We start from the raw sequence: 26,447 nt of genomic DNA, 5'->3' as shown, positions 1-26,447 counted from the left end.
GCAGCTCTGATGGTGAGCTGTAGGCATCTGAAGCCAGTGTGTGTAGGACTGGATTATGTACCTATAGCTCCTCCCATTGGGTTGTCATTCAGTTTTACTAGCCAATCCTAGGGGACCAGGGGTGTACCTCATGTTGGTATATGCTGGTCTCACTTAGAATGTATGATTCTCTTGGATCATTCCTTCCTGGACTTATCAGGGTTCCTCTAAGGATAGACCGGGCTATGTATTTCGCCTCCGATCGTCTAAATCACCTCACATCATGCCGTTGTATCAGTTACAAGAACGGAACTTCCGCGTTCCACCATGGCACGCAAGCGCGTGATGTCATCACGCCGTGTCCCAAACGTCTTGGCCGTATCGGATACTGCTGGATTCCGGCATGGGGTGTGGCCACATGACGTTGCAGATGGCGTCATCGGGTATCGCCCACACCTACTCAGAATTGAATAACCGTGTTGGAAGCGCTATTGCTATGTATAGGGGCGCAGCATTGGAGGGATGAGCCATGGGGGCGTGTCAACAAGTACCATATGCTGTATATAGATATAGGGATCGGTCATGTTCTGTATTACCGGCGATTCGGTGTACAGAACATCGGACCAATGAGTCCAATGTACGCCCACTATGATCAGGGATGGATTCGCACCAACATTTCGGCTATTTTCAGGCTTCCTACTTAATAAATGTAATATACAAATACAAAACTGTATCAACCACTGATGGCTAATTATCAGCATAAATGACTGCAATAATTATCAAGTCACCACATGATATCTACCCATATATTATTCCAGATATCACACATCCTGAGCTTGTGAATTGTCCATTAATATGATATTCACTAAGCACATGGCAGGGTGGGCAAGAGGAGGCAGATTAGGACAACAACCATCATCATCCAGCCCCGGCGCTGTAGAAATGGCTCCTAGGTCAGACCACATGTACAAGACAACCAACTACTATCATCACCATATGACGGCTGGATGCAGGAAGAAGTGTGTGTGTGTGCGGGTGTGCGTGCGTGCGTGTGTGTGTGGAGGTCAGTGTCAGCAGTGCGGATAAGAAGGAGCCCAGATTCACACTGACGGATTTGTGTAGCGTTTTTCGCATACAATAAGCAGTGAATAGAAGCCATTGATTTCAGGGGGTTCATTCACATAAGTGTATTCTGTGCACGCATCTCGTTCGTGTATAATAATGCGCAGCACGCTCTATTTTCAGGCGCATTTGCACAAGGAAAGAGGACATTGAACTAATTACACTAATTGCCCATTCCAGTAAATTGACGCGTGGTTGCGTGTGTTTTTTGCGCTACTGCACACGATTTGCTTCTACAAAACCCACGCAAATACGCAGTGCCAATTACACAAATGTACGCGCTTAGGACAGTGTGAAACTGGCCTAAGGTAGGTGCACACTAGCGTATTTTAGCGTATTGTCCGTGTAATTCCACTGACAGCTCACGGCTCCACTTTCGCCTATGAGGTTACACACAGACATTTTTTATGCCGCCCCACGGAGCACATGATAACACTCCCAGCACGACTATTCCTGTGAACATGCTGTGTCCACGTAAGCTACCATTAAATACGGATGTAACTTAGGGCTTTCTGGCATCAAATTACAGTAGTGAGGGCTCACACCCAATGGCGTTTTTGTTTCTCCTGCGCTGCGAGAGCAAGTGAAAACACTCACCTCGCAGCGTAAGAAAAATGCTGTGATATCGCCTGTGTTTCCAGTGGGGCCAGCAGCAGCAGCGCTAGCCCCATTGAAAACATAGGGACAATATTGCGGACTTCTGCCACAGCTGTGATAGGAGTTTCCTTCATCCCCGCAGGGACCGCAGGAATGAAAGAATCCTCTGCCACAGCTGTCACAGCTGTGGTAGAAGTCCAGCATGCTATCCCATTGTTATTCATGAATGAATAGCTAAGCGCTGGCTGTAGTTGGCTGAGCGCTCAGCCAATCAGCACAGCCCTTTCAGGAGCAGGGATTTTTAATTCCCTGCTGCTGAAAGTGCTGGACAGCAGTGCAGGGGAGCCAGCCGGAGGACACGTCTGAGCGTCGGAGAGGTGAGTAATAATAATAATAATAATCTTTATTTGTATAGCGCCAACTTATTCCGCAGGTGAGTACAATTTTTTTCTTTTTTTTAACCAGCCAGGGATGATTTTCAGGGAAGGGCTTATATTTCAAGCCCTTTCCCTAAAACCATGCTGCGGGGGTTGCCACAAACCACTGCTTTCAATGGGGCCGGCAGCAGCGCCGACCCCATTGAAAGCAATGGGATAGCATGCTGGACTCCTGCCACAGCTGTCACTGCTGTGACAGCTGTGGCAGAAGTCCGTGATATTCTTTCTATGTTTTCAATGGGGCTAGTGCTGCTGCCGCTGGCCCCATTGAAAATACTGGCAACATCACAGCATTTTTCTTGCGCTGCGAGGCGAGTGTGTTCACTCACAGCGCAAGGGGAAAAAAACGCCAGTTGGTGTGAGCCCTAACAGATATAGTTAGCCATCAGTAGTATATAGTATTTTTAGAAGAATACATCTTAGTCAGCTACATTTTACATAAGGGGAAGAAAAGTTAATAAGGCTAAAGTTTGTAGCTACATCCTATGTGCATAGAAACATCTATAAATAGCAGAAAAGTTTATAATAAATCTCAGCTATCTGGCTGATAACAGAAAGCAATAGCGGTTATTACAATATTACTTTTTCTATGTCCTCATACCACACTATGCTATATCCCTTATTGTCTCTACAATCTTAGCACCCTCACAAATTTACAGTTCTTCCTTAAGCCCAGTGTCTACGAGCGGGTCGGATTCTGCATTCGGGAGCTCGCAGCGGAATTGGACATTGCCCGTGGCCGAGGACCCTGTGCAGGCAGGCGGTGGAGTCCGCGCAGACCTCTGTACTTCCGGATTTTCTGTACTGCAGATGGTCGGCACGGCTCACCGTCGGACATGCGCAGTACACATTTTTCAAAAGAAATCTCCTGCTTTCCCGCACTGACATGGTGCATGCTACAACCAAAAGGTCCGCAAAACAAATCTACATGCTTTAATTCATTTGCAAACGTCAATGCGGCTTGATTTGCCGAACCCGCATGGGCGCCTCACATGGATTCCGCAAATCTAATCCACCTGTGGACATTGGAAATCTACAGTAAATTCTTAAAGGGATTCTCCAGGCAAAACTATTCCTGGTGTATTTCCAGGAGGATCACCTGAGGGCTGTCAGTGCGGCGGGCCGGATGTGTCTTAGGAGGTTGGAGCAGAAGGGGCCTCTCTAGCTTCACTCGCATTGCATCAATAGGAGCTGAGGCAGTTTTATACTTCTAGCACTCTCACTGAAGACGGTCGCAGTAGTGCAGCGAGGAGCTGCTTGACCAGGATATTGCAAGTGTGGGCAGCGCCACTGCTGCGGATTTGTAGGACTTTTTCATCTGGTAAAATGCCGGTCAGCTGAAGGGGGTCCATTCTACACTGTTTGGTTCCATCATAAAACGGATCTATTTTTAGGCTTTTTTTCTTGGAAAGCATGTACATGGATTACAATTTACCAAGAAATGAAATAAGTAAAATACAAATACAGCTATGAGACTGAGCCTGCACAGTTAGGGCCCATTTACACGCAACAATTATCACTCACAATTCATTCAAACAACCGCAAATGAGCGATAATCGTTACATGTAAACGCTGTTATCGTGCACTTTTCATCTGAAAGATGATTTTAAGGTGCACTTAAAATCCATTGTTCAGCAGCAGAGAGATAACTAATCTCTCAACAGACCGCACATTGTGTTCTCCATGGGATCCAGAGATTACATTGTATTCTCCCTGCAGGCCTGAGAAGAACAATGCAGCTGTGCACAGCTTAGCGTGTGATTAGTCACACACTGGGCTCTGCAAACAGCTCTTGGAAGCCCTTTCACATGCAAATGAAAATGATAAAGTGTTAATGAACATTAGTGTCCATTAACACTTTATGGGAAAAGATCACTAAAACTTTCAATCCTATGAAAGATTAGCCTTATGTATAAATTGTCCTTTAGGCTGGCTTCAGACGGGCGTAAATGCAATTGCACACGCATTAGCGCAACGGGTGCTGTATATTTGCGCACGCAAGTACGGGCTTTACTGTACTTTTTGTGCATGCACACGCAAAAAAAAAAACATGCACCCATGCTTCCATTCATTGAAATAGGGAATTTGTACAATTAGTTCAATTTGAGTTCTTTCTCTGAACAAAAATGCAAGAAAATAGAGCATGCTGTGTATTATTTTGTACATACAATATCCATGCGCAAAATACTCTTATGTGAACGGGCCCATTTAAATGAATAGGTTTGATTCACTGTGTATTGCGCGTGTGCATTTTTTGACTTAATACGCTCCGCAAATAAGTTTGTGTAGATTCAGTTTTACTCAAACAGGTTAATTAACTGGGTGATCTGCTAACAGCAGCAATCAGGGCCTTTACGCATGGTGATAAATTATTCAGATCTCGCACCAAACTGTCATCTGAAGACTGGAGGTACGTCCTCTCTCAATAGCTCCCCTCTATATTAAAATAACAAAAAACTCCAACTTCTGGCTTTTTAAACGTGGGGTTGGCCACAGTTTTATTAACTAGAAGTATTTTTAACATTCAAAAACTTTAACCTTTTCCATGCTTCCTTATTCCCAATCTTCTTCTTAAACCCACAAAGAGGCGCTAGTAAACCCTGATGTAATTGGGCTTGCTGACTACCCTTATCCTGTTGTCTGCCTACACCGCTGTGACAACTTCCACCTCTCTTCCCATTCGTGCATCTCCAACTTTCCTCCTCCCTAGTATCTAGAGATGAGCGAACGTGTTCGGCCCCGCCCCTTTTTGCCCGAACACCGAACTTTGCGAGGACTTTCGTGCTCGGGCGAAAAAAGTTCGGGGGTCGCCGTGGCAGCGTGGGGGGGGGTGCGGCGGGGAGTGGGGGGGGGGAGAGGGAGAGAGAGAGGGCTCCCCCCTGTTCCCCGCTGCTGCCGCCCGCGACGCCGCGCCTCTCCCCGCCCCCCGGCGCCCCCCGAATCTTTACGCGCGAACACTGAAGTCCTCGGAAAAGCCGGTGTTCGGGTGCGTAAGTACTCGTTAAGAACACGTTCGCTCATCTCTACTAGTATCCTTTCCGGGAGGGTGGGCGCTCGTCTTCCACTCGATGCTGCCCACAACTCTGTGTTTCTTCTTTTTTCTCGTTTGATTCCATCTCTTCCCCTTACCTAACTCCACCCCTTCCTTCCTAAGGGTCACTCCCCTCTTTTAACCCTTCTTAAACCCTTGCCCTCCAGTCCCTGGCAGCTTCCTTAAGCAGTTTGCTGCCTACAAGACTGGAGGTACTTCCTCTCTCAACAGATCCCCTCTAAATTAAAATAACAAAAACCTCCACAACTTCTGGCTTTTAAAACAGGGAGTTGGCCACAGCTTTATTAACTATAAGTATTCTAACATTCAAAAACCTTAACTCTTTCCATGCTTTCTTATTCGCAATCTTCTTAAATCCACAAAAAAGGCGCCCATAAGCCACGATCTAATCGGGCTTGCTAACCGCCCTTATCCTATCGGCATGGAAAGCTTTCACCGCGAAGAATCTTCAGTGCTTGACTTCCAATGCACTGTGGAGGCCTTTGCGCAGTCATTGAGTGTGCAAGGCAAAACCTATAAACACATCTATCCCTGGTTACTTATGTACAGGATTAACCACCCCAAGTGTACTGTGACTACAAGAAGTGTCATTTTTGAGTATGATGTTTTGTTTATGACAGCATGTAAGGATTAGGATTTACAAGTACATTTAGAAATTTCTACTAGGCTGAACGGAATTCAGGGACACTAGTATTGCAATGGAGCACATTCATAACTCTTCTCTCCAAAGACTAAAGCTTTGAGATAAGTGGAATGACCATCACTTTCTCTTACTGAGGATGAAACACACTGTGACCAAACCAAAAATTAGAAAGGGCGACTGGCAGGAAAAAGAGAACAGCTGCAGCCTTGGAGACAGGGTGCAGCCTCAGGTGCCTGCACACTAAATCCTTCTTACTCAGGTGGAGATTTGTAAAAGCCTGGCACGAGGAGTCTGCTGCCGCAGATAACTTCTCCCCTTTTGGGTTGTTGAAAGTCCTGGTGGGGGGGGGGGGGGGGAGGCCTCCCTCCTACTTTGCGCTTGGCCAGGGTGTATTTTTTTTTTTTACACCAAATACACGGCGGAAGATTTTGGCTGGAGTGAGCTGGAGAGGGGAGAGCTTCGGCGACTGGGTGCCATTTTGGGTAGTCCCGGGTGGAGCATACAGTGCAAACCTTTGTAAATCGTTAACACATTTCTTCTTTCTGGATAGTACCTCTGCATCATCGCAGGTATGTCTGTGTGGCACACGAGATTCAATCCTGTTTGTGACGCCAAAAAGAAGTAGGGTCATGCAGCATCCTGTAGGGCGACCCCTGACACATGGCATACACTGAGGAGCTGGGAGGGCAAGATGCTGGCTTGTCACGGTTTCACTTACCATGCTTCCTCATGAAGCGACGTATGCAGCCAAAGCCAGGGCAGCGCTGGGCCTCTTCCAGGAACCCCCGGCATGGGGATATCCAGTAAACATTAGGACAGGTGAAGAGGTTGTCATGGATGACGCCACCATTCCAACACCCACTGGCATGAACATCGGTGAGGAAATAAACGAGCCACAGACAGCACTATAGTACCTAAGTTCCCCGGGAACGGTAAAGGCCCGGGATAACTTTACTGGATATTAACTTCAAACGATATAAGGCGAGAATCAGCCATATTCCGAGGGCAGGCAAAATAATATATATATACAGACAGACTTGATTATGAGTACCTCAACAAAGCGATCACAGACTTCAGGACACCTGCGTGTGTGACAACTGTAGACGCATACCTCCACCCAGTCGTCCCAGACTTCAGGTCACTTGGGTGTGAACAGTTGAAGAAGAAGAAAAAGTATCTTTGCACATGTAGTAGACATGATGATTAGTTAGCGGAAAATGTCTATTGATTTGTATAAACTAGATGTATTACGCAGCTGTAGTGACTTTAACTCTGTAGAGGTTAATGGCCACACAATTTCATTATGGTAATTGCTGGACAATGGCATGGTGAAAATGTCTGCTATAGCGTTAGCCTAATGTAAAGCTCCTTTGCAGCCTCTTAAGGGTTAAAGTCCCATTGCTATACTGTAAGACTGAAGAACTGTATCCACTTTGGGCGTTTTCCCAGCCCTCCCCACCCTCAACTTCTGAGACAAAGAAGCTGCTTTTTGCCTGACCACATGTTGAGGAGACAAAGGTTGACTTGTACACTGGACCTGAGAGAGGTGTGGGGGGTTTTCTATGGCCCAACGAATGAAAATTTATATATGTTATCGATATAATATCGATATAATATTTATATATGTTATCGATATAATATCCTTTCTACATTGATATAATATGTTATACGCCCATAAAGGGCAGGTATTATGTGTTTCGATAAAGTGAGGGCCTGAGCAATGTACCACCCAAACCCAGTTTAGACCCGAGACCTATAGCTTGTGTCTGACTGGTTATTATAAGGCGTGTGCATGCCATGCTACATAATTAGGAAGCTACAGAATACCCAGAAAACCTGCTGGAGAAACTGGTATCCAGATCATACTGGGCCTTGAAAAGGTCTTACGCACTCGTTGCTCACTCTCTCTCTCTTGGGGGTTCACTCCATCTTCATTGTAGCAACATGCACTAATGGAAACCTCTCTTCCTCTTCCATGCTTCACTACTCGAGGGCTGCAGGTGTTCCCATGTAGCTGGACCTCCTCACTCAAACTCCAGAAGACATGGAACTCCCCTTTTTCCACTCTCAAACATTCACTTTTATAACCTCTCTCATACCACGTAACAGGACATAAATTGACACATTTGCAGACATTCTCCAAGCTTTGCAGACATTAACCCATCACAAACTGCAGCTCTGCAATACACATAACAGAATGACAAGACAGTTCTGCATAGTGCATCAAGACAAGAGATTACATGTATGACATTATGGAGGGGGCCCGGATAGCATGTACTGGGCCACTTCACTTTGTTGTGAACACTTGCAGTGGTTCAGCTCCAGAGCCACATGGTGTGATGAACGGCCAGTGTGGGGTCAGTGATGAATTGAGACAAACGAAGGTCTGGAGGCACTGTGACAATTGGTCTCATCCTTCCACCATTTTGGAATGCAACACAGCTCTTCAATGTGAAATCATGGTTTGGGGTACCATCAGCATCAACAGCCGATCACCTCTATATACATCAGGGGCACATAGACAGCACATGGTTATGTTGATGATGCATTGTAGCCCGTCACACTACTATATCTTTCGTCCATACTCAATGCCATTTTCCAGCAAGATAACGTGGCCACACACAGTGATCATCAGCAAGCATCCTTTGCAAGGACTATAAGTTATTCCTTGGCCAGCACAATCCTCAGATCTCTCTCCAGTCAAGAATCTTTGGAACATGATTGGACATAGAATGAATGCTCTTCCACAACCTTAAAAGATGAAATGTGGACTATGAGCAAGACCACATGGCCACCACTGCCCTGGGACAGTATTCCAGCACTTATTGAATTGATAACACCTTGCGTTAATGATTATATCGCCCACCATGCTGACCCCACTACTCACTGATAATCCTGTTTATTGACATAGAATTGTTTGAAACTAAAACAATTGTTCTGAACTTAATTCTTTATCTTTGTGTTAAGATTCATCTCATTTTGAGTATTTCTTCATGGTGTGGCATTTTCTCTGTGAGGAGATAGATGGATAGATAGATATGAAAAGGTAACATTACTGTATAAGTAACGACCGAAGCGCAGGGCACACCACTGAGGAGATGGTGGCAGTAGTTGTTATGGATGTCACGGCAGCTCTACCAACTCCTCCCCTGAGGGACGTGTGGGACCATTTGCCAAGGCCCTGACAGGCCTCTTTAAGCAAACGCTGGTGGTGCAATTTACCTGTATATGGGGTTGTCATGGGTGACACAACCATTCCTTACTCTGGGAGAAATAAAGACTAGACACACACGGTAAATGGTAGAACACACAGTTGCTGGGAATGGGCAGCAACCAGAACTTTACTTGAAGCTTTCCAACAGGTGAATTTATAGGCAGATTGTTGGTTAAGTACATGCCAGTGCAGGAAACAATTGAGGTCAGGGAGAACACAGAATGATGGTCCACAGTCCAAGTTTTCTGATGGACACCGTTCCTGGAAGACAGAACACTCTAGAGGAGGGAAAAGGGACATTCCACTAAACACTCACACCTTTATTCTGGACACTGCATGGCGGACAGGGAAGAAAAGACCCTTGCATACACCTTGCAATCACATATCATCCAACGTCATGTGACAAGGCAAAACTATTACATTTTCCAGACATAACCCAAACATTCATAGACATTAACCACTTACTCGCTGCAGCTTTGCATTACACATAACTAGTGACAGCACCAGAGGCGTAACTTGAAGCTCATGGGCCCCAATGCAAAATCTGTAACAGGGCCCCAAACTATAATGCTTTATTAATAGTACTGGGTTGATAATTAACTCTTGCTTTCCTGATCCTTTACTATTAAACATGTTAACTCCTGCAAGCCTGAATATGCAAAGGTTTATAAAGTCCATTTTTAAGGGCGCCCACCCACTGGCGATTTTTTTTTCTTTGCGTTTTGCGTTTTTTCTCAAGAGCAATTAGAATTGAATGTACTCCTGTCCACTGGCGTTTTTTTTTGCGTTGCGTTGCGTTTTTTAACGTAGGAACTGTCAGTTGCATATGTGTCCTTATTTTTCTCCTAATGCACCCATGAAAGTCAATGGAAATTAATGGAAAAGCCGCGAAAACGCCGCGAAAAACGCTGCGTTTTTCACGCACGAAAATCGCAAACGCCAGTGGGTGGGCGCCCTAATACAGCGATACAAATTTCTTCCATAAGCAAAAAATGTGTGTGAATACATATCATATTTATGGAAATCTTTAAGATTTAATATAAGTTCCAAATGAATTGAATAAATGAATTCTATAACGTTACACTAATAGTGCTAATGCCAACAGTCATTTACCATCAACCATATCTCGGCACAGGAGACAAGTCTTCCCCTGTCATGTGTGGCCTGTGTCTTCAGGTACAGACTGGAGGCAGGAACCTTGGAGCTCAGATGCTATTCCTGAGGGCCACGTTTTCTCTTTTATTGTAACATCTCAGGTGCCTCGTAATTAGGGTAATTCACCAGGCCAACACCTAGCAAAACTCTACAATGTTGCCCTCCGGTGGTCACTTTATTATCTGCACTCCTAAGAAAGGTAAACATTAGAGATGAGCGAACGTACTCGTCCGAGCTTGATGCTCGTTCGAGAATTAGGGTGTTCGAGATGCTCGTTACTCGAGACAAGCACCACGCAATGTTCAAGTTACTTTCACTTTCATCTCTGAGACATTTGCGCGCTTTTCTGGCCAATAGAAAGACAGGGAAGGCATTACAACTTCCTCCTGTGATGTTCCAGCCCTATACCACCCCCCTGCAGTGAGTGGCTGGGGAGATCAGGTGTCACCGGAGTATTTAAATGTGCCCCGCCCGCGGCTCGCCACAGATGCATTCTGACATAGATCAGGGAAAGTGCTGTCTTGCGGTAGCAGCTATAGGGAGAGTGTTAGGTGTAATATTAGGCTTCAAGAACCCCAACGGTCCTTCTTAGGGCCACATCTGACCGTGTGCAGTACTGTTGAGGCTGCTTTTAGCAGTGTTGCACTTTTTTTTTTTTTGTATATTGGGCGTGCAGAGCATTGCGTCCTCAGTCTGCAGTCATTGTACATAGTATAGGGCCAGTACTGGTGAGGCAGGGACAGTGCGAAAGGTGAAAGAGATATACTGTCTATGTGGGCAGTGGGCATTTCCAAACAAATTTGGGAAAAATACTATATTTGGGCTGCCGGTGACCGTCTTCAGTGTACTGCGTGTCTGCTGGGGGTAGTAGTCCTAATTAATACGCAGCTAAGTGTTACAGCAGGCTTGCGCAAAATTGTTTGCTGGCTCTGCGTTGCCCGTTACATCCCCGCCGTCATCCCGTCCAGAGGGAAACAGTCTGCAGTAATTTTACATAGTATAGGGCCAGTACTGGTGAGGCAGGGACAGTGGGAAAGGTGAAAGAGATATACTGTCTATATAGGCAGTGGGCTTTTTTAGACAAATTTGGGAAAAATACCATATTTGGGCCGCCTGTGACCGTCTTCAGTGTACTGCGTGTCTGCTGGGGGTAGTAGTCCTAATTAATATGCAGCTAAGTGTTACCGCAGGCTTGCGCAAAATTGTTTGCTGGCTCTGCGTTGCCCTTTACATCACCGCCGTCATCCCGTCCAAAGGGAAACAGTCTGCAGTAATTTTACATAGTATAGGGCCAGTACTGGTGAGGCAGGGACAGTGCGAAAGGTGAAAGAGATATACTGTCTATATGGGCAGTGGGCATTTCCAAACAAATTTGGGAAAAATACTATATTTGGGCTGCCTGTGACCGTCTTCAGTGTACTGCGTGTTTGCTGGGGGTAGTAGTCCTAATTAATATGCAGCTAAGTGTTACAGCAGGCTTGCGCAAAATTGTTTCCTGGCTCTGCGTTGCCCGTTACATCACCGCCGTCATCCCGTCCAGAGGAAAACAGTCTGCAGTCATTGTACATAGTACAGGGCCAGTACTGGTGAGGCAGGGACAGTGTGAAAGGTGAAAGAGATATATTGTCTATATAGGCAGTGGGCTTTTTCAAACAAATTTGGGAAAAATACCATATTTCGGCTGCCTGTGACCGTCTTTAGTGTACTGCGTGTTTGCTGGGGGTAGTAGTCCTAATTAATACGCAGTTAAGTGTTACAGCAGGCTTGCACAAAATTGTTTGCTGGCTCTGCGTTGCCTGTTACATCCCCGCCGTCATCCCGTCCAGAGGGAAACAGTCTGCAGTAATTTTACATAGTATAGGGCCAGTACTGGTGAGGCAGGGACAGTGCGAAAGGTGAAAGAGATATACTGTCTATATAGGCAGTGGGCTTTTTCAAACAAATTTGGGAAAAATACTATATTTGGGCTGCCTGTGACCGTCTTCAGTGTACTGCGTGTCTGCTGGGGGTAGTAGTCCTAATTAATACGCAGCTAAGTGTTACAGCAGGCTTGCGCAAAATTGTTTCCTGGCTCTGCGTTGCCCGTTACATCACCGCCGCCATAGTGCCAGAGGGAAACAGTATACATAATATACGCCGCCTACAGTATCTGTCTGCTGCCTCAGCTCAGCCTTTAAAAAAATAGAAGCAAAATACTTAAGGCCTACTAGTGGCCTTTGGACACTTGACTGCTTCTGCGCTGTGAATTCCACTAGCTGAGTCATACGCACCTACGTCTCACTACAGGCTTGCGCAAAATTCTTTCCTGGCTCTGCTGTGCGTTCCGTAAGCGAAGTCAGCCTCCAACCACAGGCCAATAAGCGGCACATTTAATTACAGCGTTCTGTTTCTGCACTACTGGTAACAGGTGTATCGAAGCCGACTGCTGCGGGATTAGGAGACAGGCACGTTTCTGGTGTCCCCAGATTAATCTCACAATTAATGGGTCCACGCGGTAGACCTTTATTAGAAAATGAGCAGTGTGAGCAGGTCCTGTCGTGGATGGCAGAAAGTGCATCCAGCAATCTATCGACCACCCAGAATTCTGCGCCGTGCACTGCTACAACTCTGAATCCTCTGGCTGCTGCTCCTCCTTCCTCCCAGCCTCCTCACTCCATTACAATGACACATTCTGAGGAGCAGGCAGACTCCCAGGAACTGTTCTCGGGCCCCTGCCCAGAAAGGGCAGCAATGGTTCCTCTCCCACCGGAGGAGTTTGTCGTGACCGATGCCCAACCTTTGGAAAGTTCCCGGGGTCCGGGGGATGAGGCTGGGGACTTCCGGCAACTGTCTCAAGAGCTTTCAGTGGGTGAGGAGGACGATGACGATGAGACACAGTTGTCTATCACTCAGGTAGTAGTAATTGCAGTAAGTCCGAGGGAGGAGCGCACAGAGGATTCGGAGGAAGAGCAGCTGGACGATGAGGTGACTGACCCCACCTGGTTTGCTAAGCCTACTGAGGATGGGTCTTCAGAGGGGGAGGCAAGTGCAGCAGCAGGGCAGGTTGGAAGAGGCAGTGCGGTGGCCAGGGGTAGAGGCCGGGCCAGACCGAATAATCCACCAACTGTTTCCCAAAGCGCCCCCTCGTGCCATGCCACCCTGCAGAGGCCGAAGTGCTCAAAGATGTGGCAGTTTTTCACTGAGAGTGCAGACGACCGACGAACTGTGGTGTGCAAGGTTTGTCGCACCAAGATCAGCCACCACCACCAGCCTCACCACCACCAGCATGCACAGACATATGATGGCCAAGCACCCCACAAGGTGGGACGAAGGCCGTTCACCGCTTCCGGTTTGCACCGCTGCCTCTCCCCCTGTGCCCCAACCTTCCACTGAGATCCAACCCCCCTCTCAGGACACAGGCACGACCGTCTCCCGGCCTGCACCCACACCCTCACCTCCGCTGTCCTCGGCCCCATCCAGCAATGTCTCTCAGCGCACCGTCCAGCCATCGCTAGCGCAACTGTTTGAGCGCAAGCGCAAGTACACCGCCACGCACCCGCACGCTCAAGCGTTAAACGTGCACATAGCCAAATTGATCAGCCTGGAGATGCTGACGTATAGGCTTGTGGAAACGGAGGCTTTCAAAAACATGATGGCGGCGGCGGCCCCGCGCTACTCGGTTCCCAGTCGCCACTACTTTTCCCGATGTGCCGTCCCAGTCCTGCACGACCACATTTCCCACAACATTGTACGCACCCTCACCAACGCGGTTACTGCCAAGGTCCACTTAACAACGGACACGTGGACAAGCACAGGCGGGCAGGGCCACTATATCTCCCTGACGGCACATTGGGTGAATTTAGTGGAGGCTGGGACAGAGTCAGAGCCTGGGACCGCTCACGTCCTACCCACCCCCAGAATTGCGGGCCCCAGCTCGGTGCTGGTATCTGCGGCAGTGTATGCTTCCTCCACTAAACCACCATCGTCCTTCTCCTCCTACGCAACCTCTGTCTCGCAATCAAGATGTGTCAGCAGCAGCACGTCGCCAGCACTCGGTGTCGTACGGCGTGGCAGCACAGCGGTGGGCAAGCATCAGCAGGCCGCACTGAAACTACTCAGCTTAGGAGAGAAGAGGCACACGGTGCACGAACTGCTGCAGGGTCTGACAGAGCAGACCGACCGCTGGCTTTCGCCGCTGAGCCTCCAACCGGGCATGGTCGTGTGTGACAACGGCCGTAACCTGGTGGCGGCTCTGCAGCTCGGCAGCCTCACGCACGTGCCATGCCTGGCTCACGTCTTTAATTTGGTGGTTCAGCGCTTTCTGAAAAGCTAACCACGCTTGTCAGACCTGCTCGGAAAGGTGCGCCGGCTCAGCGCACATTTCCGCAAGTCCAACACGGACGCTGCCACCCTGTGGACCCTGCAACATCGGTTTAATCTGCCAGTGCACCGACTGCTGTGCGACGTGCCCACACGGTGGAACTCTACGCTCCACATGTTGGCCAGGCTCTATGAGCAGCGTAGAGCTATAGTGGAATACCAACTCCAACATGGGCGGCGTAGTGGGATTCAGCCTCCTCAATTCTTTACAAAAGAGTGGGCCTGGTTGGCAGACATCTGCCAGGTCCTTGGAAACTTTGAGGAGTCCACCCTGATGGTGAGCGGGGATGCTGCAATCATTAGCGTCACCATTCCTCTGCTATGCCTGAGAAGTTCCCTGCAAAGCATAAAGGCAGACGCTTTGCGCTCGGAAACGGAGGCGGGGGAAGACAGTATGTCGCTGGATAGTCAGAGCACCCTCATGTCTATATCTCAGCGCGTTGAGGAAGAGGAGGAGGAGGGGGAGGAGCATGAGGAGGAGGGGGAAGAGACAGCTTGGCCCACTGCTGAGGGTACCCATGCTGCTTGCCTGTCATCCTTTCAGCGTGTATGGCCTGAGGAGGAGGATCCTGAAAGTGATCTTCCTAGTGAGGACAGCCATGTGTTGCGTACAGGTACCCTGGCACACATGGCTGACTTCATGTTAGGATGCCTTTCTCGTGACCCTCGCGTTACACGCATTCTGGCCACTACGGATTACTGGGTGTACACACTGCTCGACCCACGGTATAAGGAGAACCTTTCCACTCTCATACCCGAAGAGGAAAGGGGTTTGAGAGTGATGCTATACCACAGGACCCTGGCGGACAAACTGATGGTAAAATTCCCATCTGACAGCTCTAGTGGCAGAAGGCGCAGTTCCGAGGGCCAGGTAACAGGGGAGGCACAGAGATCAGGCCGCATGTACAGCACAGGCAGGGGAACACTCTCCAAGGCGTTTGACAGCTTTATGGCTCCCCAGCAAGACTGTGTCACCGCTCCCCAGTCAAGGCTGAGTCGGCGGGAGCACTGTAAAAGGATGGTGAGGGAGTACGTAGCCGATCACACGACTGTCCTCCATGACGCCTCTGCCCCCTACAACTACTGGGTGTCGAAGCTGGACACGTGGCCTGAACTCACGCTGTATGCCCTGGAGGTGCTTGCTTGTCCTGCGGCTAGCGTCTTGTCAGAGAGGGTGTTTAGTGCGGCTGGGGGAATCATCACGGATAAGCGTACACGCCTGTCAACCGACAGTGCCGACAGGCTTACACTCATAAAGATGAACAAAGCCTGGATTTCCCCAGACTTCTCTTCTCCACCAGCGGATAGCAGCGATACCTAAACAATACGTAGGCTGCACCCGCGGATGGAGGCATCGTTCTCTATCACCATCAAAAACGTGGACCTTTTTGCTTCATCAATCTGTGTATAATATTCATCCTCCTCCTCCTGAAACCTCACGTAATCACGCCGAACGGGCAATTTTTCTTAGGCCCACAAGGCTCAGTCATATAACTTTTGTAAACAATGTTTATACGTTTCAATTCTGAATTCAATAAAGCGTTGAAACTTGCACCTGAACCAATTTTTATTTTAACTGGGCTGCCTACAGGCCTAGTTACAAATTAAGCCACATTAACCAAAGCGATTAATGGGTTTCACCTGCCCTGTTGGTTGGGCATGGGCAATTTTTCTGAGGTACATTAGTACTGTTGGTACACCAATTTTTTGGGGCCCTCGCCTACAGTGTAATCCTCGTAATTTTTAGCCCACCTGCATTAAACCTGACATTACCTCAGCTATGCTGGGCACTGCAATGGGATATATTTATGTACCGCCGGTGGCTTCCTGGGACCCACCCATGCTGTCGGTCCACACGGAGTTGTAACTGCATGTGTACACTTCTAACGAACCCCAGTCTGACTGGGGCATGCAGTGTAGGCCGAAGCCCACCTGCATTTAATCTGACGTTAGCTCTGCTGTCCAGGGCACTGCAATGGGATACATTTATGTATAGCCGGTGGGTTCCAGGGAGCCACCCATGCTGTGGGTCCACACGGACTTCACAATAGGGAGTTGTACCTGCCTGTGTCTACTTATAAAGAACCCCAGTCTGACTGGGGCATGCAGTGTGGGCCGAAGCCCACCTGCATTTAATCTGACGTTAGCTCTGCTGTCCAGGGCACTGCAATGGGATATATTTATGTACCGCCGGTGGCTTCCAGGGAGCCACCCATGCTGTCGGTCCACACGGAGTTGTAACTGCATGTGTCCACTTCTAAAGAACCCCAGTCTGACAGGGGCATGCAGTGTGGGCCGAAACCCACCTGCATTAAACCTGACATTACCTCAGCTGTGCTGGGCACTGCAATGGGATATATTTATGTACTGCCGGTGGCTTCCAGGGAGCCACCCATGCTGTCGGTTCACACGGAGTTGTAACTGCATGTGTACACTTCTAAAGAACCCTCAGTCTGACTGTGGCATGCAGTGTGGGCCGAAGCCCACCTGCATTAAACCTGACGTTAGCTTTGCTGTCCAGGGCACAGCAATGGGATATATTTATGTACCGCCGGTGGCTTCCTGGGACCCACCCATGCTGTCGGTCCACACGGACTTCACAATAGGGAGTTGTACCTGCCTGTGTCTACTTATAAAAAAACCCAGTCTGACTGGGGCATGCAGTGTGGGCCGAAGCCCACCTGCATTTAATCTGACGTTAGCTCTGCTGTCCAGGGCACTGCAATGGGATACATTTATGTACAGCCGGTGGGTTCCAGGGAGCCACCCATGCTGTGGGTGCACACGGAATTCCCATTGCGGAGTTGTATCTGCCTGTGACTATTTATAAAAAACCCCGGTCTGACTGGGGCATGCAGATACCTGGACAGAATGAATAGTGTGTGGCACATAGGTTCCCCATTGCTATGCCCACGTGTGCAGCTCCCGATGGAGGTGGCACAGGATTGGAGTTCTCATTGCTTCTGTACGGCATTGTGGGCTATCGCCCCACCCCTTTTAAAGAGGGTCGCTGCCTGGCCGTGCCAACCCTCTGCAGTGTGTGCCTGCGGTTCCTCCTCATGGCAGACACACTTATAAATAGACATGAGGGTGGTGTGGCATGAGGGCAGCTGAAGGCTGCGCAGGGACACTTTGGTGTGCGCTGTGGACACTGGGTCGTGTGGGGGGGTTGGGCAGCATGTAACCCAGGAGAAGTGGCAGCGGAGTGTCATGCAGGCAGTGATTGTTCTTTGTTGGAGGTAGTGTGGTGCTTAGCTAAGGTATGCATTGCTAATGAGGGCTTTTCAGAAGTAAAAATTGTTGGGAGGGGGGGGGGCCCACTTTTGCCACTATTGTGGCTTAATAGTGGGACCTGGGAACTTGAGATGCAGCCCAACATGTAGCCCCTCGCCTGCCTGATCCGTTGCTGTGTCGATCCCATCACTTTCTTGAATTGCCCAGATTTTCACAAATGAAAACCTTAGCGAGCATCGGCAATATACAAAAATGCTCGAGTTGCCCATTGACTTCAATGGGGTTCGTTACTCGAAACGAACCCTTGAGCATCGCGAAAAATTCGTCTCGAGTAACGAGCACCCGAGCATTTTGGTGCTCGCTCATCTCTAGTAAACATTTTCCCCATTTTTGTTAGATGCAATATGCCAGGAGAAGTGTAAGACACTGTAAACAATCAGGCGCGTGCAAATACACATATGCTCGTATCACGGCTGCATTTAGCGTTTCTGCTTCCTTTTCCATCATGAGAGCAGAAGTACGGAATTCGTGATGCAACCTGAAATGGTGCAGAGAAACACAAGTCAGATAAGGGGATGCTCACACCTCGTGTTTTACTACATCCAGAAAAGGGCCGGAACGTGCCGCGAGGGGCATATACGTGTAGGCCCTGCATGACAGGGTTGGCCGGGAACAAGAAAGGTAGGATAGGGTTAACTGTAAAGGTGAGGGGAGTGACTGTTAGGAAGTAGTTTAAAGGGATTGGGTAGTGAGTAAAGAGGGGGGGGGGGAGTTGCAGGGGGGGGGTTAGTTATAAAAAGAGGTATTTGGGCGGGAGCGCCATCTTTTGAACGTTTCAGAGAGAGAGAGAAAGAAAAAGTATAGGAGCCGGTAGAGAAGTTTTATCTGCAGCGGAGCGGAGCTAGTGTTTGCAGCGGAGCGGAGCTAGTGTTTTTCGGAGGACCTAGCAGGGAAAAGCGGCAGCGGAGTGAGTGCCGAGTGCAGAGAGAAGTAAGCAGGTTACCGGGATGTCGTCGGTGGAAGCGGCGTTAGCGATCCTCCGGGCAGCGGCGGTGAATCATCCCCCGGGGTGGCTGCAGGCTCAGATGACAGGAGCGGAGAGAGGTGAGCCGGCAGCAGGCAGCGGAGACGGAGCCCCGGCAAGGCGCGCGCGCGCGCGCAGGACACGTCCTCCGGCTAGGTTAATAGCCGAGGAGGCGGAGCCCAGGACCCGGAGCAGGGTTAGGAGCCCCTCCGGGGACCCTCTGGCCGGTCGCTCATCACCCACAGCCAGAAATCACAGTGGTATGAAGTATCTATATTTTTTATAGGTTGAGGCCGTCACAGATATAGAGTTAAAAAGAATAAATTTTATTAGTAATTGATTTAAAAAGTCAAAGCCTACCAACAAAAAAACAGTCACATAGAACATATAGTGACAGGACAAACAGTTAACATAAAAAGGGAGGATCTTATGGGGGTAAGGGAGGGGGAAGTATATCTACAGTTCCCGTGTAGCCCTCCAGAGGTCCTCAGGAGTCACTTATATAAGATGGTTCACTATCAAGGTAAGTATTTAGTACTTGAGCTGTTATGATTCGCATCCCCTTGAGATGGCGATTGTTTTTTAGTGCGAACCAGACAGCCCTTTTATTTATAAGGACTCGTATGATTTTTAGTATGGTATTCAAATCAGTGTCGTTTGGTGTATTGTTTACACTGTATCATTTCGTGCATTGTTTACACTGTATTCATATTATTTTTGACTCTCATTTGTTTTTGCTCTACGCGTTTCCCTATCGGGATAGCCGATAGTTCGTCAGGAGCTGGGCAACAATACGCCCCTAGAGAAGTAGGAGAGAGTTTTCTATCAGAAATGATCACCAAAACGATGGCTAAAATGTGCCTGTCACTTTTCAATAAAGAGATTCCTAGATTCCTCAAAATTGCCTCATTTATAAATTGCGCTTGGATTCTATCTGTAGAGTGAATCCTACGTATGCTTGAAACCTATAAGGTCCAGAAAGCTATTCAACTGGATCCTATTGCCTCGCAACTGAATGCCGTATTCGCATTAGATAGTGTAACTCTAGGATAAAGTAAAGTAACTGTGCATCGTGTATTATACACGGCGACGATGCATGTGCAAAATAGCCAGAATTTTGTTCACCTGTGATGCCTACAGCTCACCATCAGAGCTGCAGGTGCTGCTGGAGATCACTCCTGGCACTCCTCTTGCCCTGCTCTATACCTTCTGTCTCGCTCTATAAGCTATTACAGCTAATTCTGCCTTACTGAATGCAAGCCTTATAGCCAGTTTAAAATGCTTTTTGCCATTGTGGCAGTTACTAGTAGGTCTTAGCCTGAAGTGGGGCTGTATATCCTGCATGCTATCACTGTGCTGGGCTAATAGGTGTTTAACCTGACAGTCATTTTTCCAAGAGCCTAGGTCTCTTGGTGTTAACCCTACGAAAATCACCTAGGATCTTGAGACACGATTGGAGGTGGACAAAATTCTGGCTATTTTGCACATGCATCGTCGCCGTGTATAATACACGATGCACAGTTACTTTACTCTATCTTAGAGTTACACTATCTAATGCGAATACGGCATTCAGTTGCGAGGCAATAGGATCCAGTTGAATAGCTTTCTGGACCTTATAGGTTTCAAGCATACGTAGGATTCACTCTACAGATAGAATCCAAGCGCAATTTATAAATGAGGCAATTTTGAGGAATCTAGGAATCTCTTTATTGAAAAGTGACAGGCACATTTTAGCCATCGTTTTGGTGATCATTTCTGATAGAAAACTCTCTCCTACTTCTCTAGGGGCGTATTGTTGCCCAGCTCCTGACGAACTATCGGCTATCCTGATAGGGAAACGCGTAGAGCAAAAACAAATGAGAGTCAAAAATAATATGAATACAGTGTAAAAAATGCACGAAATGATACAGTGTAAACAATACACCAAACGACACTGATTTGAATACCATACTAAAAATCATACGAGTCCTTATAAATAAAAGGGCTGTCTGGTTCACACTAAAAAACAATCGCCATCTCAAGGGGATGCGAATCATAACAGCTCAAGTACTAAATACTTACCTTGATAGTGAACCATCTTATATAAATGACTCCTGAGGACCTCTGGAGGGCTACACAGGAACTGTAGATATACTCCCCCCTCCCTTACCCCCATAAGATCCTCCCTTTTTATGTTAACTGTTTGTCCTGTCACCCACAGCCAGGGTGGCTGGGGACAGACCGGCCAGGAGGAATACGAGACAACGCCCGGGTCCAACGGCCGGCCGCAGGTCTCGCTCTCCTCGGGGGGCGGGGCTTGCCCGGCCAGACGCCATCTTAGACGGACAGGACACGGTTACCCCCCAGGGTGAAGTGCCGGCCCGGGGGGGGGGGGCAGGCAGCGAGAGAGAGGACGAAGCGCGGTAGGAGCCGTGCGTCACTTTGAAAATCCGCCCAGGGCAACGGGGAGTTCGTCTGAGCGCCCCCGGGTTTCGGTCGTGGAGCAGGTAGCAGGACCATCTCACCAGCAGGAAGATCCGCCGAGGGCTACGGGGAGCTTGTCGGAGCGCCCCAGGGATTTGTTTCCAGGAATTCATTGTGAGGTGGCAGGAGGTAGTCGGCAGGTCAGGTCGGCTATTTTTGTGCCACTACCAGATGGGCGCCAAGTGGGCCCGGAGCAGTTAAACGATCCGGAGCAACTGCAACGAGAGAGCTTTTTTCCCTACCAGCGGGACGAGCCGGCGGCTGGCGCAGTTCGGGCGCAGGAACGACGACCGGATCCGCGGATGACGGCTGATGGGATCACAGCGCCCATGCGGCCCGGTGAGCATGAATGTTTGACTCAATGCTATAACCTTGATGATGTTAATTTGCCTAGAGGGAGCGGGGAGTTTATGTTAGGGGGGAGCGGGGGTAGTGCAGGTGGAGGTCAGCGGGAAGTTGAATTACGCTCGTTGTTAGGTAATATGCGTGAGATGTTGGTCCGCTGTGAGCAGGGCCTGGGTTTGGGGACTCAGACAGTTGCATCGCCAGTGGCGGCGTGGTTGTCTGCAGGGTCAAGAGGTGCTTCACAAGGAAGTGGCGCGGTAGGTGGGAGCCAAGGGTTGACTACAGGATCCGCGGTGTCGGGGGTGACGATAGGAATTCAGACGGAGAAAGATGGGGACGCGATCCGACTAGACGATAAGGCCAGGGGGGAAGTCTATGTGTGTTTTGAGGGGCCCCTAGGGGCCCATCTAAAGAAGGAGGTTCGCGAGAAAATCTGGAGAGATGAATATGTAGAGATTTTTTCCCTTTTACCTTTGGAAAAGTTTAACTTGGACAAAGGAAAAAGGACTGATTTTAAGAAGGAGGACGAAGAAAAGAAACGGTGGCGGTTGATTCCGCAAACGTTTCAAAACTGGTTGCAAGCTTTTGCGATTTTGGCAAGTGTTATAGGCGAAAAAGCCCCGGAGAATTGTTCGGGGCTTTTTTGTTATCTGGATGCGATAGCGGAAGCGTATCGCACGTATGGCGGGCAGACATGGCTTCGCTACGACTAACAGTTTCGTCAACGAAAGGCGGTCAGGCCAAGCATACGATGGGATAATAAAGACATTGGTCTTTGGTTAAGGGTGATGGCCCCGGTCAGGTACGGGCATCCTTTTCAAGGGGGGGCCGGCGGGGCCGGCGTTGGATCAGGGGGAGGAACGGGACAGCAGATGGGGCAACAAAATGTTAAGAAGCCCGGGGTGTGTTGGGCATTTAATGAGGGGAGATGTAAGTTTGGGGCCACCTGTCGATTTAAGCACGTCTGTTCGGTTTGCGACGGAGCGTCGCACAGAGCAGCGCGTTGTTTTAAAAGAGACAAGGCAAGAAGTGCCGGTAGTAGTGGAAAAAGGGATGACGCCGGTGATGCTACAAAGGATGGCCCCTTATCTAAGTAGATATGGGAACCGGGAGAAAAGTTCTTTATTGTTTAATGGTTTTGATGTTGGTTTTCGTATTCCCCCTCCGGGGCATGTAGTTCCTGTTACGTTAAGGAACCTGAAGTCAGCATTGTTGCACAAGGAGGTGGTAAAGGAAAAGTTGGAGAAAGAGGTACGATTAGGGAGAATGGCGGGCCCCTTTTTAGCTCCACCATGGGACGATTTGATTGTATCACCGCTCGGGGTGGTGCCGAAAAAAGAGCCGAACAAGTTTCGGCTTATTCAGCATCTATCCTATCCAAAAGGGGCGTCGGTCAATGATGGGATTGACCCCGAACTGTGTTCGGTGGATTATACCTCATTTGACACAGCGGTTAAGTGGGTTCAAAAGTTTGGTAAGGGAGCTTTGTTGGCCAAGACCGATATCGAATCGGCTTTTCGTTTGCTGCCGGTTCATCCGGAAAGTTGCAAACTGCTGGGGTGTTTTTGGGAAGGGCAGTATTACGTTGACAGATGCTTGCCCATGGGTTGCTCTATTTCTTGTGCGTATTTTGAGATGTTCAGCACATTTCTGGAATGGGTGATGCATGAGGTGTCAGGGGCGTGTTCTATTATCCATTATTTGGATGATTTTTTATGCATTGGCGAGGCAGATTCGCCCATGTGTGGCAATTTGTTGGCAACGGTTCAATGGGTGGCCAGTCATTTTGGCGTTCCATTGGCTCCTGAAAAGACGGAAGGGCCAACAAAATCTCTAAGTTTCCTAGGGATTACAATTGATACCGAGGCAATGGAATTTAGGTTACCAACGGAAAAGTTAGAGGTTTTAAGGGAGGAATTGCAGAAGGCAAAGGCGGGAAAAAAGATTACATTGCAGCGGTTGCAGTCATTGTTAGGAAAGTTAAATTTTGCTGGGAGAATTATGCCCATGGGAAGAATATTTTGTAGAAGAATGGCACGAGCGACCGCAGGAGTTAAAAAGCCTCACCATTTTATAAGGGTGTCAAAGAGTTTGAAGGCTGATTTGGAGGTTTGGTTGTCCTTTCTGGAGAAGTACAACGGGAGGACTATGGTGATCGAGGAAGTGGTCGATGGTGCAGTATGTGAGTTGTTCACTGATGCAGCGGGAAGCGCCGGTTTTGGCGCATTTTTCAGGGGCCAGTGGTGTGCGGAAGCTTGGCCAGAGGAGTGGGTGACAGCGGGGTTAACTAAAAACCTAACGTTGCTTGAATTGTTTCCGATTGTGGTTGCGGTAGTTATTTGGGGTGAATCTTTCAGAAACAAAAAAGTGATTTTTGGTTGCGATAACCTGGGAGTAGTGCAGGCCATTAATAAGGGATCGGCGTCTTCGGCGCCGGTTATTGATTTGTTGCGACAATTAGTTCTGTCAGGGTTAACATTGAACGCTTGGTTTCTGGCTGAACACGTTCCTGGGGTAAAAAACTGCATAGCTGACTCACTCTCTCGCTTTCAGTGGGAGCGCTTTCGGACCCTGGTGCCAGAGGCGGATTCGGAAGGATGGCTGTGCCCTCCAGAACTTTGGAGATTGGTCGACGTGCGGCGGAGCACCTGATTCGGGGGTCGCTGGCGGCCGGCACATTGAAAGCTTATGAGGCAGCTTGGGGAGAATGGATGCAGTGGATTGAAAATATAGGGGAGGTACATTCTGAGGAGGACCAGGTAGGGGCTTTGTTGTTATTGATAAGTGAGGTGCATGGAGCTAATTGGTCGGTGGCCAAGATCGAGAGATTAATGGCGGGTTTAGCATTTGGCTTCAAACTTAGGGGTGCGGAGGATATTACAAAGCGTTTTATTATATCCCAGACTTTAAAGGGTTTCAAGAAAGGAAGGAGGGTGAAGGATAGGAGGAGGCCAATTTCTTTTTCTATGTTAGAAAGGATTGGTAGGATATTGGAAGACGTTTGTTTGGACGATTCGGAAGTTGCGCTATTTCAATCGGTTTTTTCGTTTGCATTTTTTGGGGCGTTTCGTATTAGCGAGCTGGTGTCACCTAGTAAAACGACAGCTGGCGGTTTACAAAGGACAGACGTCAGTTTGAGTGAAGATAATGTTGTTATATGGCTGACACACTCAAAAACAGATCAGATGCGAAAAGGGAAGAAGATTGTATTGGGTAGAGTGTCGGGCGCTCTGATGTGCCCTGTAACGTGTTTCACTAGCCTGATGGGAAAAGTGCCGGGTGACCAGGGTCCTTTATTCCAGCATAGGGACGGGTCTTTTGTATCAAAGTTTCAATTTGGCGCAATGCTGGGGAAAGCGTTGCAAGAATTGGGCATGGAGCGGATGGGATTTTCTTCGCATTCGTTCCGAATAGGTGCAGCTACGGAGGCATACGAGCGAGGCCTGAGCCCGGGAGTGTTACAAAAAATTGGCAGATGGAGATCCAATAGATACCGGCTGTACGTCAGACCGGAAGGATGGTTTGGAAATGTATAATACGTATATATATAGATAAAAAAAAAAAAAACATCCTATGTTATGAATTGCATTATGATGATAATACGTAAAGTTATCCTGCTTACCTCCCCCATTTTGTTTTTCCCTCCTTTTGTTCCTTTTTCATTGTGTTTCTTGACAGAAGGAAGCCCGGCGCTTGTGTGGATATTAGGGCATTCTTTTGTGTTTTGGGCAGCCAAGCGGGCACAGGTTAGACCAGAAGGAAGACAGCTGGGATTTTCCAGAAGGGAAGCCATAATTCGCTGGATGGGTACTCGGGGTATGATGTGGGGAAGGGTCATACCAGAAATCACGTCCTATGCAGAGCTTGATAGGGCTCCAGACGTTCTGGTAATACATGCAGGGGGTAATGATCTTGGGGGGCGTCCAGCCAGAGAGGTTAGGCGGGACATCCAACATGACTTTCTGTGGCTTCGCAGGGCATTCCCAGCCATGGTAATTGTGTGGTCCGAAATTTTGCCCAGAAAGTCATGGAGGATGGCCAGATCAGTTCTGAAAATTAATAAAGCAAGAATAAAAATAAATAGACACATTTCAGCTTTTGTCATTAGAAATGGAGGGGTAAAAGTTAGACATGAGATTTTGGAAGGTGGGGTAGGGGGGTATTGGTTAGATGACGGCGTACATTTAAATGACGTCGGCTTGGATATGTGGTCATTGCGTATACAAGAAGGGATAGAGAGGGCATTGATGGTATGGAGGGCAGCGCAGACTTAGGGGGTAAGTCGTGCTGGCTGTGGCAGGCGGGGGGGGGGGGGGTCCTTGGAGGCAGTTTATATTGGGTGGAAGGAGTTACGGTGGGGACGGCCTCACCTGGAGTGATTATCACCCTAATGGTTTTGGTTGGGTCTGGCGCGGTGGTGGCAGGCCAGGGAAGGGGTCCCGGGTGGCCTACAATTTTATATGTTGATTGCCTCCCAGAGGGGGGTTTTTGGGCATCCGAGACGGGTGACGGTTGGAGGCCAGGTACAGTTTTGTTTCATGGATTATTATACGCCAGACCCTTATTATTATTATTATTATTATTATATTGGATGGGACTCCAAGGGCCTCCTTCCCCGTATAGTTTAATGGATACGGTGTTTAATTTTGTGTATGTTTAATAAAGGCTGCTGTGGCCAAAATATTCCAATTAAGAAGTGGTTCGGAGAGTTATTAACAAGAAGAGGTATGGATTTATTTAATACTGGGTGAGTCGGCCATACCCTGGTCAAGAAAAGGGCCGGAACGTGCCGCGAAGGGCATATACGTGTAGGCCCTGCATGA

The sequence above is a fragment of the Eleutherodactylus coqui genome, chromosome 11 (assembly GCF_035609145.1).
Source record: "Eleutherodactylus coqui strain aEleCoq1 chromosome 11, aEleCoq1.hap1, whole genome shotgun sequence".
Classification (NCBI taxonomy): Eukaryota; Metazoa; Chordata; class Amphibia; order Anura; family Eleutherodactylidae; genus Eleutherodactylus; species Eleutherodactylus coqui.
The sequence above is the reverse complement of the archived record's forward strand: the minus strand, read 5'-3'. Positions refer to the sequence as shown.